This window comes from Salvelinus sp. IW2-2015, linkage group LG11 (genome assembly GCF_002910315.2).
Source record: "Salvelinus sp. IW2-2015 linkage group LG11, ASM291031v2, whole genome shotgun sequence".
NCBI lineage: Eukaryota > Metazoa > Chordata > Actinopteri > Salmoniformes > Salmonidae > Salvelinus > Salvelinus sp. IW2-2015.
In genome coordinates, this window is record NC_036851.1 from 29,457,869 (window position 1) to 29,475,610 (window position 17,742).

The 17,742-nt window shown below is 43.1% G+C and overlaps 1 protein-coding gene across 1 annotated transcript in view; it reads right to left on the reverse strand.

The window, feature by feature from the left end:
* LOC111970135 (SLIT-ROBO Rho GTPase-activating protein 3-like) overlaps positions 1 to 17,742 on the reverse strand; it is a 105,792-nt gene that overhangs the window by 74,554 nt on the left and 13,496 nt on the right.

Below are 17,742 nucleotides of genomic sequence, written 5' to 3' on the forward strand. Positions count from 1 at the left end.
GTAAAGTTAGTGTGGGAGAGGTGGAGAAATGATTGTTATCGATCAATAATGACAAACCTGGCATTGACAACTGAGATGGAAAGCTACTGAGGATGGTATCTGACTCTATGCCCACTCTTATCTGTCATGTATTTAATCTGAGACTAGAGGAAGGTGTTTGCCCTCAGGCCTGGAGGGAAGCCAAAGTAATTCCGCTACCCAAGAGTGGTAAAGTGGCCTTTACTGGTTCTAACAGCAGACCTATCAGCTTGTTGCCAGCTCTTAGCAAACTGTTGGAAAAAATTGTGTTTGACAAAATGTGACCCGTTTCAAGAGACTACGCACGTCATTACTTCAAAGCATAAGAATTTCATGCCCAGTTGGTTTAGCCATGGAAAAAGAAAGGAAGTGTCTCGCTAGCTGTGATTGGCTGAGATAATGGATGAACTGGACATGCTAAGAGATGAGTTCGGATTGGTCTGCCATGTAGCAGACCAATCCGACCTCACTAATACTCTTGTGACTGAATGCAAGTCTCCGCAGCAATGTTCCAACATCTAGTGGAAAGCCTTCCCAGAAGAGTGGAGGCTGTAATAGCAGCAAAAGGTGGACCAACTCCATATTAATGCCCATGATTTTGGAATGAGATGTTTGACGAGCAGGTGTCCACATACTTTTGGTCATGTAGTGTATTTTTGATATTGCTACTTTGTAAATATGCAAGTAACCATTTCACTGTACCGTTTACACCTTCTGTATCCTGTGTATGTGACAAATAAACTTTGATTTTATTTGAAATAGTGTGTTTTACCTCGACAGTAATGTGAAGAACAACATGACCTGCACCAAAGTCAGATTAGGATATAGGCCACGGACAAGATAAAGTGTATTTCTACTACTACTTTCACCACTTTTAGTCTTGAAATCKTTGGTTGTTTACGTCACTACCTTACTCACTCGGTTTAACACATGGCCTCACATGTGACTCCTTAAAGAATTCAAAATATATAGATTCAATTGATAGAGAGGTCTGTCCATAATAAAGAGATGCTCTGCTGTTTTGACACCACACTCCAAAAAGCAAGTCCTGCAGGCTCTAGTTTTGTCTTATCTTGATTATTGTCTAGCCATGTGGTCAAATGCTGAAAAGAAAGACCTTGTTAAGCTGCAGCTGGTGCAGAGCAAAGCAGCACATCTTGCTCTTCATTGTATTCAGAGGGCTGATGTAAATACCATGCCAGTCTCTCTTGGCTAACTGTATTAACTGTGTCACTTCTGCCTTTTATAAGAAACATTAACGTGTTGAAAATTCCAAATGGTTTACATAGTCAACTTACACACAGCTCTGACACACACACTTACCCCCACCCCCCCCCCATGAACAGGAAACCTGGTTACAAAAAACTGATAAAGCAACATGTCACGGCACAACGCCGTTATTCTCCGCTATTTGACCTAGATATTTTGTGTCTATGTATTGATATGTAGGTTATGTGTGCTGTTTTTTAGTTCTGTCCTTGAGCTGTTCTGTCTATTAATGTTCTGTATTATGTCATGTTTCATGTTTTATGTGGACCCCAGGAAGAGTAGCTGCTGCTTTCGCAACAGCTATTGGGGATCCTAATAAAATACCAAAAGTTGGCTGAAAAATAACGGTTTTCACCTTGTACACCTAACAACCATGAAATGTCTGGTCACATATTTCCAAGCAGCTCACTGTGTTAACAAAGTGTTTCTCTCTCTAACAACCCTCAGGCAAAGCTGTCAATCAGCACCACACATGTCTGAAAGAGCTGTAAGCTTAATGTTGTTGGTCCCTGAGTTGTAGTGTAGTAGTCTTTTCTGTTTTCAAACAGACTGTGTTAACCCTAGTTCCACCCTGGGATATTGAACATCTCTGTAGGAAGATGAGACCCGACCGCCTGCTGAATGTAATGTAGTGTAATGGCTCCAGAGCTGAGCTGAACTAAGATGAGTTGTGTGAGAACTGGCTTCAGGAATTCCTACAGCAGTGGACCTATAATCAAACTGCTGTCAATGAGTAGGTGCATCAAACCCTCGCTTGGACTAAATCCTGTATCAGAAGCAACCAGCATCTATGAGGGGAACCTGACACTAGCAGTCTCACTGCAGATCCTTGATGCTGGTCTGTACCCAGGAGAGAAACCTGAGTCTTCATTGGCTTTGTAGTGTTCTCATTGAGATCCAACTCTGCCTCGAAAAAAGAACAAAGACTGACCTATTTAACAGAACAAAACAGCAAACCTGAGATTCCTCTTTCTGATCTGAATAAAAGAGTGACAGTAAACAAATGGAATAAAAGGGAAATATTCTATGAAMGCAAAGTAATACTAACTAGCTACCGGATTGAAAGGTGGTATCACTAGCCAACAGAAAGAGAAAGCCTTGACCTCATATCCTGTATTCAGCATGTGGGATCAAAGCTTTTCATGTGTCATACGGTATGTATTAAAGGCTCTTTATATGGCAGCATTAAAGAGGACAGTGTTCTTTTTTTGGGGGGGGGGATATCTGGGCCAAGGTTGACTGTAAGCTTAAAGAACAGAAATATGGGATGACAATCTGTGGTTAACCATTGTCCCAGCTCTTCCCTTTACCCAGGTTCCTCCCTCCCTCCCTCTCCCTCCTAGTTTCTGTGACTTCAGCCTGCAAGGGCCTTCATAGAGGTCTCCTATAACTAGTACCATCCCTGGAGATGCTACTACAACATAAACATTCCAATCCATACTTCCAGTGACTATGAGCCTTTCCCAGACCAAATGACAGGGTCACGTCCTGACCATAGAGTCCTTATTTTCTATGGTGGAGTAGGTCAGGGAGTGACTGGGGGGTTTTCTAGTTATTATTTTCTATGTGGGGTTCTAGTTTAGTTTTTCTATGTTGGTTTTTGGTATGATTCCCAATTAGAGGCAGCTGGCTATCGTTGTCTCTAATTGGGGATCATATTTAAGTAGCATTTTTTCCACCTGTGTTTTATGGGATATTGTTTTGAGTTAGTGCACGTAGCACCTCTGTAGTCACGGTTCGTTGTTTGTTTCGTTCTTTTTTTTTTTTGTGCACTTTCTAATAAATTATGTGGAACTCAACATCCGCTGCGYCTTGGTCCGATAATTATTCCAGCGAACGTGACAGACAGTTTTTCCTCCTTTCTTTCCATTATTTTCTATCGTTCTCTCGTTTTCCCTCTCAGCACGTAGGCTATCCAGTGGCAAAACATGCAGAGCCGGGAGAAACGCCCCAGAAAAAGCTGACACCGATTCGCATGAATGGCAGGGAGCACTTTTTAAAACGCTCTCATGAAAAACAGAGGACTGTGAACCAACAGCTGCAGCGGTGGATTTGACAGACGATTGAAAAAAAAATTGGTCACACATGCCAGAAGTGTGTCCTCGCCTCTTAGAAACCATGAGCAATTGCACAATTATTCCCGTGTATTCCCGATTCCTCGTTTTGCACCTCCGCTGTGGTTTATTTAAAGTGTCTGTACCCTCAGTGGTTCTTTTCAATCTGTGAAGAGGAGGAATGCTGTGAATTTAGGCCGGCAGTTACAGACGATGCTTTGCCCTTTTGAACAGTACCAAAACAAGTATTGTAGCCAGCATGACATCAGTTCAAAGAAACCTTTTCAAAATGGACCTTTTAACAGAATCAAAAATGAAACATTCTGGATTATGTGTAAACATCAATGGTTTATGGAATGAAAAGGAATCCATGAGATCAAATGTAAACTGCTTTATTATTGGCTATGGCCCAATTCTGAAAGCAATCAAGTTATTAGAAAAAAAAGGAGCTTGTTTGAGTCTGTGAGCACCCTATTTGAAATTAAAATTTGAATTTCAAACAGTGTTTTTGGTTGACTTGTTCAATCGTTTGTATGGATAATAAACACGGACTACACCCAGTGTTGGGGATAGGGGGAGGGAAGACAGCGGTAATTCAAGGGGAGATGGAGGTAATTCAAGTCCCCAAAATGAACAAGCGCTCTACTAATTAGATGTAGGCCATAAGAACAACCTTTAATTGAAGGGTACAATTTTATTGGCTTTGACACTGTTGTTTGATTAGGCAATGCAGCAATTACACACAGCAAGCGCACTGCATTTCTTCTCTACACGTGTTTCCGTTTGTGGAGATAGGGCTGAGACAGAAATAGCTTGATGAGGCAATTCTACCACAATTACATATGAGGGAGAGAAGCTACTTACTGAACAACATTTATCCTACAACAGAGTAGCCCTTTTGTCTATTTACACCACTTCATCTGGGGGTTCACTACCATACACATTTACATTTACATTTAAGTCATTTAGCAGACGCTCTTATCCAGAGCGACTTACAAATTGGTGCATTCACCTTATGATATCCAGTGGAACAACCACTTTACAATAGTGCATCTAACTCTTTTAAGGGGGAGGGGGGGGTTAGAAGGATTACTTTATCCTATCCTAGGTATTCCTTAAAAAGGTGGGGTTTCAGGTGTCTCCGGAAGGTGGTGATTGACTCCGCTGACCTGGCGTCGTGAGGGAGTTTGTTCCACCATTGGGGTGCCAGAGCAGCGAACAGTTTTGACTGGGCTGAGCGGGAACTGTACTTCCTCAGAGGTAGGGAGGCGAGCAGGCCAGAGGTGGATGAACGCAGTGCCCTTGTTTGGGTGTAGGGCCTGATCAGAGCCTGAAGGTACGGAGGTGCCGTTCCCCTCACAGCTCCGTAGGCAAGCACCATGGTCTTGTAGCGGATGCGAGCTTCAACTGGAAGCCACTCACTGTCTGAGTTTGATACCTGAGCAAAAATTCCAATTCAGCACAAATACCTAACAGTAAGATCATCAGTGCCGGATGCAGGCCACATTATACATTCAAGTTCAGCAATCAGTACTCTAGTAAATGTTTTTTTCAAACAAACAGTGGCAAGAATACCACTATTTTTTAGCTCTGCACATTTGCTGCAATCTTTGAGTTGATCATCAACTATCGTGCGTCTCCACAGCATAAATCGATGGCAAATGATTGTACCAATCCAATCCAGTTACTACTGCACTTTAAAATAACGTGACTTTTCTGGCAAGCCAAAGTGATGAGGCAGTATTACTGTCTCTCCCTGAAAGTTATTGGAGTCACAGGCTTCATTCATTATGCAGTTAAGCATGCAGACAGATGGGCCTTTGTGGAGAGGCAACAATCCACAAGCACTTGTTTATCCCTGAACAGCCTTCTCTGTATTGATGAAACTGTAGGTCTGTGTGGCTGTAACTTGTGTGTACAGTGAATAAGTCTGCAATAGAGAATGCACTCTGTACAGTACAGTACAGGCTTGGGCGATATACCACTTTTACCGTATACCGGGGTATTTCGAAATACCGACGGTATGATTTTCAATACTGTTAAAAATAATGTTTTTATTTTTTATTGGGAATACACAGCGTTGTACGAGATCTTCATATTCTTGGCAATTTCTCGCATGGAATAGGCTTCATTTCTCCGAACAAGAATAGACTGACGAGTTTCAGAAGAAAGGTATTTGTTTGTGGCCATTTTGAGCCTGTAATCGAATCCACAAATGCTGATGCTCCAGATACTCAACTAGTCTAAAGAAGGACAGTTTTATTGCTTCCTTAATCAGCACAACACTTTTCAGCTGTGCTAACATAATCGCAGGAGGGTTTCTAATGATCAATTAGCCTTTTAAAATGATAAACTTGGATTACCTAACACAATGTGCCAATGGAAAACAGGAGTGATGGTTGCTGATAATGGGCCTCGGTACGCCTATGTAGATATTCCATAAAAAATCTTCCATTTCCAGCTACAATAGTCATTTACAACATTAACAATGTCTACACTGTATTTCTGATCAATTTGATGTTATTTTAATGGACAAAAAATGTGCTTTTCTTTCAAAAACAAGAACATTTCTAAGTGACCCCAAACTTTTGAACGGTAGTGTATATAGGACAAAACACACATCACGACAAGAGAGACACCACAACACTACATAAAGTGAGACCTAAAACAACAACATGGCATGGCAGCAACACATGACAACACAGCATGGTAGCAACACCACATGACAACAACATGGCAGCAGCACAACATGTTAGCAGCACAAAACATGTTACAAACATTATTGGGCACAGACAACAGCACAAAAGAAAGAAGGTATGACGGTATGAAAATATGGACACCGCCCTAACCTAGTATAGTATGAACGCTTCTCTGAAGGTATGCTTGAAATACTGTACTGAGGTGCAATTTGCATGCCGGTAAACTCTTACTAATATAAAACATGTCCTTCAGTTTATATTGTAGATGACCTCCCACAAGCTCACTAGGAAGCAGATAAGATTTCATGGACCTCAGCTTGGCTCTGCTGTCTCATGCCCATATCTTAACCAATGTCAAATCTCCAATAATCATATATTTAGTTTGGCAGGAATGTCTAAACCACAGTCAATGAACAAGATGTTGGACTTATTTGAACTTTAAGCACTTGCACTTTGTCATGCAAATGCCGGCCCAGCCAAATTCAGACATTTTAAGACATGCCACATCCTGCCGACTTGTTTGTAATTATTCTGTAAATGTTGTTGTTGTGTTTTTCCATTTTAATATGTGAATTTGTCTGTATGTACTTTTGACTGCTGCTAAATGAATTGCCTCTTGAGGACTAAGTTTTCTGAAATCCCTTGCTTAATCTATACTGGAATGAAATGAAAAAAGAAAGCTATATTTAGAAAAAATGTAACTATTTTTAGGAAAAAAGTGCACATTTGTCTACATGCCAACAGTGAGCAACAATGCCTAATTTATCATAACCTTTACAGATAATGAATCCTAATATCAAAAGCAATAAAAAAAAGATGAATTTATTGAAACTGTAATATCAATACTGGTTATGTTATATCGTGGAACACAATCTTCAAAAAGGTAGTAAGCTCAGCAGTGTGGCGCTTGCTTGCAGATGCCTGTGCAATGGCATAGCCTTGTTTTGTTAATTTAGCAGACAAGACACTCTTAATTCCCCACCGCACCTATTTTAGTTTGAAGTCATTCGCATCTCGCGTCTGGACCAGTTATTCTTCTTTTACATTGTTTTTTTACTTTTTACCCCTTTTTCGTGGTATCCAATTGGTAGTAACAGTTTTGTCTCATCGCTGCAACTCCCGTAGGGACTTGGGAGACGCGAAGGTCAAGAGCCTTGTGTCCGCACTGCTTCTTGACACAATGCCCACTTAACCCAGAAGCCAGCCACACCAATGTGTCTTAGGAAACACCTTTCACCTGGCGATCGTGTCAGCGTGCATTGTGCCAAGCCCACCACAGGAATTGCTAGAGCGCGATGGGACAAGAACATCCCTGCCGGTCAAACCCTCCCCTAACCCAGACGACGCTGGGCCAATTGTGCACCGCCCCATGGGTCTCCCGGTCACAGCCGGCTGCGACAGAGCCTGGACTCGAACCAGAATCTCTAGTGGCACAGCTAGCACTGCAATGCAGTGCCTTAGACCACTGCACCACTCAGGAGGCCCTGGAACAGTTATTCTTAAAGAGTGATCATATGAAACGGAGCTGAATTTGGCAAGTTGAAAGACATTTTTCAAGGTTACAAACCAAAATCTGTCTTCTTTTCGATATACAGACGTTCGATTGAGTTTATTATGCCGTGTCCTTGGAATGGATTAACAATTCTAAATTGAACACTGCATGTGGATGAATTATGGCCAGGACATCTGTTAGGCCTAGGATTAGTGATTCTGATGAAAATACGCTCTGTCTTTATCAAACTAATGTATAGCCAATGTTGAGGCTGTCGTACTAGTGATAACCGCAAAGTAGCCGAAGCAAAAATGATTCCAGAACTGCATCTCATTGTCGGAACACATATTTCCATACTTCAGTTAACCAGTCCATTTTGAATTTGTGATAAAAATGTTGGCATTTGGCAAGTTGGCATTTGGCAAGGAATGTAGCTTGTGTATCTCATCAGTTAAATACGATTTCTTTAGTAGCACACAGCACGCATGTGTAGAAGGAGAGGTCGTAATGCAATTGAGTGAGTGAGACATGAAAGGGAAAGGACATTTAGGGAGCAGAACTGTGTGATGCTAGGCTTGGTTTCTTTTTTGTTGTGTCCCACAAATGCACATGTACAAATGGAACACTACAGTTAAAATGGAACACTACAGTTAAAATGGAACACTACAGTTAAAATGGAACACTACAGTTAAAGCACATTAACGATGTCTAGTTTTACAGTATTTGTATAAAATGTGATCTCTGGTTAAAGACAGATTTTTGACGTCCGTTCAGTACTCGATTACTCATGCCGATCCTTAATAAGGATGTACCACTTCAACCCTGACCTTGGGATGATACATCAACATTACCACCACCTAGCCTAAACCCCCACTGCCACCACCACCGCAAGGCACCTGCTCAATAAAACCACTACAAAGTCCCAGGGCAGGACAGGAATTATAAAGTCAGTGGACTATGTCTGTCAGTCTCACCAGAGAGCAGAATGACCTCAGAGAACAATACCAGGATGTAGGAGATCCCTGAACTTTGACCTCGCCACAGAAAAAAATCCCATAATGGTAGCTGCAGGGCGTTGTAGTAATGTGTGCTGAGCATGACTGCAGCAGGCCAGAGAGCAGAGGGCCAGGGGAAAGAGAGAGTGAAATGAAACAGTCAGACCAGACCAGGCCAGGCCCAGGTTAGAGAGAGGACCTGCTCTACAACTCCATGTTGTAGCTCCCTCAAGTCATAAATCTCACTTAATCTGAGATGTTTTTATCTTCCTCTGTGATTTCCTACCGAAAATCAGGAAAAGGGCCCACAGCTGCAGCATGGAAACGCAGCACAAGCACCATATTGTTCAGGAATTTCAACCAAGGCTTTATTGAAGGTTAATGAAAATAGCATTCACAAATGCAATAATCATGGCTTCTGATAGACAGATTGTACATCCACACTAGAGACTATCTTTAAACCAGTAATATAGACATCACAGACATCAGAGGGTACGTCATTACCCTACGGTCGTTAAGCTCAACCTGTGCTTCCTAGAAGTTGTTCCAGGACATTGCTGAAGCACCAATGCAGTAGTTTTGTGTACGGCTGCCATTTTGGAAGGTTATATAACGACATCTCCAGGCAATTAAGTTGAAACAGAATTGATTAACCTCCTGCGGCTGCATTAATGTCACTTCATTACCACCAGGGACCTGAGCAGGTCTGGAAAGGGGTGAGGGGTAGGGGGGTTAAAATATAGAGCGTCTGAGGAAAAACGTTGTGGTGAGGAACAGTGCACAAATGAGAGGAAATGTCAACACACAAACTGGTGTGTCCTGGAGTGTGTGTTCTACAGAGCATCCTCAGGGTGGCTTGGCTGTGGAATGGGGAGAGAGGCACGGTGTGAGCCAGCCTGTGCAGACAGTGTGCAGTGGAGCAGACTGCATTAGCCTGATAGCCCTGGTCATTTCCTCTCAGACAGACAGACAGACAGACAGACAGACAGACAGACAGACAGACAGACAGACAGACAGACAGACAGACAGACAGACAGACAGACAGACAGACAGAAGACAGACAGACAGACAGACAGACAGACAGACACAGACAGACAGACAGACAGACAGACAGACAGACAGACAGACAGACAGACAGACAGACAGACAGACAGACAGACAGACAGACAGACAGACAGACAGACAGACAGACAGACAGACAGACAGACAGACAGACAGACAGACAGACAGACAGACAGACAGACAGACAGACAGACAGACAGACAGACAGACAGACAGACAGACAGACAGACAGCAGACAGACAGACAGACAGACAGACAGACAGACAGACAGACAGACAGACAGACAGACAGACAGACAGACAGACAGACAGACAGACAGACAGACAGACAGACAGACAGACAGACAGACAGACAGACAGACAGACAGACAGACAGACAGACAGACAGACAGACAGACAGACAGACAGCAGACAGACAGACAGACAGACAGCAGACAGACAGACAGACAGAACAGACAGACAGACAGACAGACAGACAGACAGACAGACAGACAGACAGACAGACAGACAGACAGACAGACAGACAGACAGACAGACAGACAGACAGACAGACAGACAGACAGACAGACAGACAGACAGACAGACAGACAGACAGACAGACAGACAGACAGACAGACAGACAGACAGACAGACAGACAGACAGACAGACAGACAGACAGACAGACAGACAGACAGACAGACAGACAGACAGACAGACAGACAGACAGACAGACAGACAGACAGACAGACAGACAGACAGACAGACAGACAGACAGACAGACAGACAGCAGACAGACAGACAGACAGACAGACAGACAGACAGACAGACAGACAGACAGACAGACAGACAGACAGACAGACAGACAGACAGACAGACAGACAGACAGACAGACAGACAGACAGACAGACAGACAGACAGACAGACAGACGAAACAGACAGACAGACAGACAGACAGACAGACAGACAGACAGACAGACAGACAGACAGACAGACAGAAGAACAGACAGACAGACAGACAGACAGACAGACAGACAGACAGACAGACAGACAGACAGACAGACAGACAGACAGACAGACAGACAGACAGACAGACAGAATCATCCCCATGCCACACTCTCACAAGATGCAGCTGTAAACATGGTTAGTTTCACCTAGGGCTGTGGTGGTCATAAAATGTTGTCAGCCTGTTATTGTCAAAAGACTGCCAGTCTCACAGTAATTGACCGTTAATTAAGATAAACACATTTAGCATTTCCAGGCCCCACACATACACCTCCATACAAACCACTGATGCGCGCCTTTCGAACATCTACAGTCGAATAAATCAATTGAATATGCACCATCACAATAAATCAATTATTTATTTTAGACAGGTCTAAAGAAACATTATGATATGATGAAAATGTATTTCGTAAGAACAGAATAGGAGTTGGCCTACTGTATGCTATCTGGCTATGGCCATGCAAGTCCTCACCAGACATCACCGGCAACAAAGTAGCCTATGGTAACAAAACACACCGTCGCTGGACCAGCCAGGACTGGCAAAAAAAACTAGAGCCCGGATCTAGAAAAAATAAAATCTAGAGCCCCGATAAATCCACTATAATTGAGAATTTCAAGAAGCATTTCTCTACGCCTGGCCATGCTTTCCACCTGGCTACCCCTACTCCGGTCAACTGCCCGGCACCCTGCACAGCAACCCGCCAAAGCCCACACCATTTCTCCGTCACCCAAATCCAGATAGCTGATGTTCTGAAAGAGCTGCAAAGTCTGGACCCATACAAATCAGCCGGGCAAGACAATCTGGACACTCTCTTTCTAAAATTATCTGCCGAAATTGTTGCAACCCCTATTACTAGCCTGCTCAACCTCTCTTTCGTATCGTCTGAGATTCCCAAAGATTGGAAAGCTGCCGCGGTCGTCCCCTTCTTCAAAGGGGGTGACACTCTAGATCCAAACTGCTACAGACCTATATCTATCCTACCCTGTCTTTCTAGGGTCTTTGAAAGCCAAGTTAACAAACAGATTACCGACCATTTCGAATCCCACCGTACCTTCTCCGCTATGCAATCTGGTTTCAGAGCTGGTCATGGGTGCACCTCAGCCACGCTCAAGGTCCTAAACGACATCATAACCGCCATCGATAAGAGACATTACTGTGCAGCCGTATTCATCGACCTGGCCAAGGCTTTCGACTCTGTCAATCACCACATTCTTACTGGCAGACTCGACAGCCTTGGTTTCTCAAATGATTGCCTCGCCTGGTTTACCAACTACTTCTCTGATAGAGTTCAGTGTGTCAAATCGGAGGGCCTGTTGTCCGGACCTCTGGCACCTGTGGGGGATTCAATTCTCGGGCCGACTCTCTCCTCTGTATACAACAATGATGTCGCTCTTGCTGCTGGTGATTCTTTGATCCACCTCTATGGGGACGACACCATTCTGTATACTTCTGGCCCCTCTTTGGACACTGTGTTAACAAACCTACAAACGAGCTTCAATGCCATACAACTCTCCTTCCGTGGCCTCCAACTGCTCTTAAATGCAAGTAAAACGAAATGCATGCTATTCAATCGATCACTGCCCGCACCTGCTCGCCCGTCCAGCATCACTACTCTGRACGGCTCTGACTTAGAATACGTGGACAACTACAAATACCTRGGTGTCTGGTTAGACTGTAAACTCTMCTTCCAGACTCACATTAAGCATCTCCAATYCAAAATAAAATCTAGAATCGGCTTCCTATATCGCAACAAAGCATCCTTCACTCATGCTGCCAAACATACCCTCGTAAAACTGACCATCCTACCGATCCTCGACTTCGGCGATGTCATCTCTAAAATAGCCTCCAACACTCTACTCAACAAATTGGATGCAGTCTATCACAGTGCCATCCGTTTTGTCACCAAAGCCCCATACACTACCCACCACTGCAACATGTATACTCTCGTCGGTTAGCCCTCGCTTCATATTTGTCGCCAAACCCACTGGCTCCAGGTCATCTACAAGTCTCTGCTAGGTAAAGCCCTGCCTTATCTCAGCTCACTGGTCACCATAGCAGCACCCACTAGTAGCACGCTCTCCAGCAGGTATATCTCACTGATCAACCCCAAAGCCAATTCCTCCTTTGGTCACCTTTCCTTCCAGTTCTCTGCTGCCAATGACTGGAACGAACTGCAAAAATCACTGGCTTTAAGCACCAGCTGTTAGAGCAGCTCACAGATCACTGCACCTGTACATAGCCCATCTGTAAACAGCCCATCTATCTACCTCATCCCCATACTGTATTTATGTATTTATCTTGCTCTTTTGCACCCCAGTATCTCTACTTGCACATGCATCTTCTGCACATCAACCATCCCAGTGTTTAATTGCTATATTGTAATTACTTCGCCACCATGGCCTATTTATTGCCTTAATAAGACTAGGGGGCGCAGTTTTCGCTTTTGGCTAAAAAGGCGTACCCATTTCAAACTGCCTATTTCTCAGCCCCAGAAACGAGAATATGCATATAATAGTCAGATTAGGATAGAAAACACTCTGAAGTTTCTAAAACTGTAAACATTTTGTCTGTGAGTTAAACAGAACTGATATTGCAGGCTAAAACCTGAGGAAAATCCAACCAGGAAGTGGCCCTGTTCTTGAGACCTCTCTGTTCCCATGCATACCTATTGCCCATATAAAGGGATATCAACCAGACTTCTTTTTCTGTCTTCCCTAAGGTGTCAACAGCCTTTAGACATAGTTTCAGGCTTTTATTTTGAAGGATGAGCGTGAACGACCACATTGCGTAAGTGGATAGGTGGGGGCTCTCCGAGTGATTTTTGCGAAAAAGTGAAAGGCAGCCATTGTTTCTCTCGGTCCTAGTGAAAAGCCAACTGTGCCGGTTGATATATTATCGAATAGATATTTGAAAAACACCCTGAAGATGGATTATAAACAACGTTTGACATGTTTCTGTGGACATTATGGATATAATTTGGAGTTTCTTCCGGCGTTGTCGCGAACGCTCTTTCCGGTGGATTCCTGGGCATAACGCAGCAAACAAACGGAGGTATTTGGATATAAAAAATATCTTTATGGAACAAAAGGAACATTTGCTGTCTAACTGGGAGTCTCATGAGTGAAACCATCCGAAGATCATCTTAGGTAAACAATTAATTTGATTGCTTTTCTGATTTTCGTGACCAAGTTACCTGACGCTAGGTGTTCTTATTGTTTTGTCGAGCGATCGATAAATTTACACAAATGCAAGTATTGCTTGCGCTGTAAAGCATCATTTCAAATCTGAGACGACAGATGGATTAACAAAAGGCTAAGCTTTGTTTGCAATATTGCACTTGTGATTTCATGAAATTATATTTTATTATATACTGTTCGCGCTAGGCTAGGCTATGCTAGTCAGCGTTTCTGATGACAAATATCCCGGATCCGGGATGGGTAGTCCAGAAATTAACTCCCTTATCTTACCTCATTTGCACTCACTGTATATAGACTTTTTTAGTTTTCTTTTTTTCTACTGTATTATTGACTGTATGTTTTGTTTATTCCATGTGTAACTGTGTTGTTGTATGTGTCGAATTGCTATGCTTTATCTTGGCCAGGTCGCAGTTGCAAATGAGAACTTGTTCTCAACTAGCCTACCTGGTTAAATAAAGGAGAAATAAAAAATATATATTTAAAAAAAATCTCAATCCCATTGAGCACGTCTGGGACCTGTTGGATCGGAGGGTGAGGGCTAGGGCCATTCCTCCCAGAAATGTCTGGGAACTTGCAGGTGCCTTGGTGGAAGAGTGGGGTAACATCTCACAGCAAGAACTGGCAAATCTGGCGCAGTCCATGAGTAGGAGATGCACTGCAGTACTTAATGCAGCTGGTGGCCACACCAGATACTGACTGTTACTTTAGATTTTTACCCCCCTTTGTTCAGGGACACATTATTCTATTTCTTTTAGTCACATGTCTGTGGAACTTGTTCAGTTTATGTCTCAGTTGTTGAATCTTGTTATGTTCATACAAATATTTACACATGCTAAGTTTACTGAAAATAAACGCAGTTGACGTTTCCTTTTTTGCTGAGTTTATATGTGCTGCATGATGCGACAATAGGCTATTGATGTTTTGAGAAAGTCGCAAAAAAACTTGCGCTCTGTTTCTTGACTCAGGCTACACATGCTGTTCTCTCAGGTTCGTTTTTCAATCATGGGTAATTTTGTCCTATATTTTTATTTTTTTAATCTTTTATCCCAGCCCCTGTACCCGCAGGAGGTCTTTTCCCTTTTGGTAGGCCATCATTGTAAACAAGAACTTGTTCTTAACTGACTTGCCTAGTTAAATAAAGGTTAAATTAAAATAACATTTTAATAAATGCATACTCTGGTTATTTCACTTCAAGCATCAACCACTGTTTGAGTAGCATGTAGCCTCTTGCTACGTGACAGGTTATATTCCGCCCTCTTGCTACGTGACAGGTTCTCCAACCCTGTTCCTGCAGCTACCAAGTGCTTAATTTGGGAAACCAAGTAAAATCAGTTTGGGAAAATGTTTAGTTTTCACAACTAAACATATTTCATTAAACTGTTGATAGCCCCTTTCTCTGCACGATCCAGAAAGGAATGAAGGAGAGAGAGGAGGAGATTGAAACACACGATGGTGAGATATTCTGTAGTTAAAGGTAATGTGACAGCCTTTAAAATATAAAAAGTTACTATGCTATTCAAAATCAAATTCAAATTCACTATAATTGTAGGCTAACTCTGTAAGCTGCCCTGCACAATCAATGAACCAACAGCATCTCATAGGCCTATACTTTCTCTCCAATACTCATAGATAGAAGTTTTAGAGTGTAGCATAAAATAACCAGTCCATCCAGTATGCATAATAATTCAGTCTACACTCAAAGGTGATTACTAGAATGTGTTTAATTTAGGAGTATAGGCTAGCTCGACCAATTATGCACCAAAGACATCTTCAATCAGCTTTTTTATTAATGTTTTTCTGCCTTGCGTAAAATGCGGTAGGCTATGTATTGTATAACGGCACAATCATTATTTTAATTGAAAAAATTATAATCAGGCTTGGGCTCATATTCACATTGACATTTTCTTCACTTAGCAGACACTCTTATCCAGAGTGACTTACAGGAGCAATTAGGGTTAAGTGCCTTGCTCAAGTGCACATCAACAGATTTTTCTAGTCATCTCGGGGATTCAAACCAACGACCTTTCGGTTACTGGTCCAACACTCTTAACCACTATGCCTATCCGTATGCACAAGCTCTAATGTGCATATGGTTGTTTTGAATTAATCATCACCTTAGAAAGCGTTGTCCATGTAGTTTTGTTAGGCTTTGAAACAACATCCACAACGACCATGTTTCAACCTGCTGTTGAACTTATTTCTTCAAATTGACCATCACAGTGAGGTGAGTTTTAAAAGTACTATAGAGCTACTGTGTTTGATGTGATTTTCGATTGCATTTGCATTGATGTCAGAGTGGTTTGAGGGAAACTAGAGCCCTCAGAACCAGGCCATTAGTGACCTGCAGTACCAATGCCTGTCCTAAGTGCATAAAAGGAGATTACCGTGATTCAACGGTCACATGGATTTTTATTGCGGTCACCACAGAGCACTACAGTCCCCCATTACCATCTCAAACACTGTGGCCTGTTATGGTGAGTGGAGTGCATCATCTCAACAGATCATTTCTGATCCTTCATGTTGGCTGGCACCCTCATGAGGAGGAGAGATGCAGGAATCCAAATGCGGATCCTGGGGGAGGCGCGTGAGAGTGTGTGAGCGAGATCAAAACGTTTGCAGTGCATCTGTGAATACTCCATTGTAAAGAGGGGCATTAGTAACAGACACTGAGCCTCTGCCACGCATTGTGACTAAGGAGGTGAGAAATAACACAGCCAATATGAATATGAGTATGAATGAGTCGGAGAGTCATGGGTGTAAAGGGAAACACAGGAGGTTCATGGGTTTGTGTAACATCTGGGTGCGCCGCATGAAAAATAAACAGCCTCATAAGAAATTAGCCTCCTTGGCAACAATATCCCAGGCCTGCCATACCACTGTGGGATACACACACACATGCATTACACACACACGGAGCACATACACACACAGAGCACACACACGTACGCAGTAGACAAAAGTGTCTGCCTCTGAGCCAAATTCACTCATCTAATCCCCGACACAACTTTGCAATATCTGGCATCTCTACTGCAGAGTTTACGGTCTCCTTGCAAAATGCTCATGAAATTCAGCTTGGAGTAGACTCTCATACTGCACATGCCTGATGGCAATAGCCTAACCTCATCATTGCACTCTTATCCTCTTCCATTGCCAGCTTTAGGTAGGTGTGGTAGACATAGTATCCCTGTCTGTGTAACCTTCTCTCCCTCCTCCAGGCTCAGTTTTCCCCTCTTCCTCTGTGTCTATCCCTGCTGTAGGGCTCTGTCTGTCTGTCTCTCCCAAGTGCCAGCCCTCTCTGTCTGTCTGTCTCTCCCTAGTGCCAGCCCTCTATGTATGTCTGTCTCTCCCTAGTGCCTGCCCTCTCTGTCTATCTGCCCTCTCTGTCCAGTGGCTGATTCACCCAGACCACTGCAGCATGGCACAGCCTCTCTGCTCTGGTACCACATGATAAGGCAGTAGCAGCAGAGGCTGATCAATGGCTGGCCAGGACCCAACTGATGGAGCATCCTAAAGCAGAGAGCCGTGTGTCTGTCTGCCTGTTAATCATGTATCCCTGGTCATTACCTTCTGGTCCTTATTAGGAACTCATGTTGAAATGAGATTGATACAGTTCAACCTAGGGAGGGATAAATATTCCCTCTGCATTGAATAAACATTTGTCACATGCTTATAGGTGCTTTGGCCGGGGTAGGCCGTCATGGTAAATAAGAATTTGTTCTTAACTGACTTGCCTAGTTAAATAAAGGTTAAATAAAAATAAATTAAATAAAAGGTGAAGTAGCCCTGTGTCTTCTTGCATGTGTAACAGTATTACTTCTGTCCCTCTCCTCACCCCAACCTGGGCTTGAACCAAAAAGCATTGTTACCCATTGCGGCACAAAAGCCACGGCCATTACAGAGCAAGGGAAACAACTATTTCAACGTCTCAGAGCGAGTGACGTCACTGATTGAAGCGCTACTAGTGTGCACCACTA